Genomic DNA, 1,563 nt, shown 5'->3' on the forward strand with positions numbered 1-1,563 from the left:
AAACTTGGGTAAAGGATGGTTAATGGGTAGGTTGCATGATTGGATAACGTCAATTTAGCACCCCTAATTTTTTGCCGCTCCGGGTAAATGCCTCCCCCCCCCCCTTAGATTTGGCCCTGCTACTAGGTATAACAATTACCTATTTGACCTAATCCAGTCAAATAATAGTGCGGGTCCGTGTTTCGACATTGGTTTGTACTTTGAACTCTTACCGTCCAACCGAACGATCAATTCTGATGTCTACATTGAACATGAACAACTCAAGAAATTAAACAATGCAGTTAAAGAAAAGCGTACCGAATTTTAATATAAAATAAGGGGGCAAACGAGCAAACGGGTCACCTTATGGAAAGCAACTACCGTCGCCCATGGACACTCACAACATCAGAAGAGCTGCAGGTGCGTTGCCGGTCTTTTAGGAGGGAATACGCTCTCTTCTTGAAGGTTTGCAGGTCGTATAGGTCCGGAAAAACTGCTGGTGACAGTTCGTTCCACAGTGCACAAAGTAACTAGGTACCTATGATTGCGGAACATACTACTTAATATAATATTAATAATTTTAGCCGTAAAGCTATATACTTACCTAGTTCCTACCTCTGTACAGCTCCTCACAATACCGCGACCGGCGCGGCGCAAACCGTCTCTATATTTTAAATTTTTAGTCCTACTGTTCTGGTGCCACGAGTAGGGTTGCCAACTATACTGTTTTGAACAGTATTATACTGTTCTTCACTTAATTATACTTTTTACTGTTGAAAAAAATACTGTTTTCAGCATCAAAATGAGAATACATTATTATGACGTTTTAAACTTAGTCGTTCAGACATTTTATTTTTATTTTTAGTAAGTTTGGCGAGAAGCTCTAATAATGTACCTACTGTATTTAAACGAAAAAATAAATAAAATACTGTTCATTTTTCTAAAATACTGTTTAAAATATTTCAGAGATCTGAATATACTTACTCTATTTCTTGTAAAAAAAGTTGTCAACCCTAGCCACGAGCGATATAGTAGCGTAGTATAGGTAGGTGGTATCCGTACTAGCTTACAGACGATAATAATAATTGCTTATCACTTTAGAGCCGTTTGCCAATAAGTCTGTTTTTTCCGCTTCGCTATTTTCAGAAACGGAATATTATGCTAAAATAATATTTGCTTAGCATTCTGACGTCATAACTTAGTAGGCGGTGCCTTGGATGGGTGTCAATATTGTTAGTTATGACTTATAACTGACCTTTACGGCTTCAGAAAAGTATAAGCATTATCTCAGCGGGAAAAACGCCATTGAGCTATTTACGTCTAGCTCAAATCGATTATTACCTACATAGTAGTAGGTAATAATAATAAACAATTTGTTACTAGAACTGTAGGGATATTATTATTATTTATATATTATTATTATTGTGAGGAGCTGTACAGAGGTAGGAACTAGGTAAGTATATAGCTTTGCGGCTAAAATTATTAATATTATATTAAGTAGCATGTTCTGTAATCGTAGGTACCTAGTTATTTTGTGCACTGTGTTCAAGTTACAAACACGTACCTACTAGTATGAGGACAAGG

Source organism: Aricia agestis, chromosome 8, assembly GCF_905147365.1.
Source record: "Aricia agestis chromosome 8, ilAriAges1.1, whole genome shotgun sequence".
NCBI classification, from domain to species: Eukaryota; Metazoa; Arthropoda; class Insecta; order Lepidoptera; family Lycaenidae; genus Aricia; species Aricia agestis.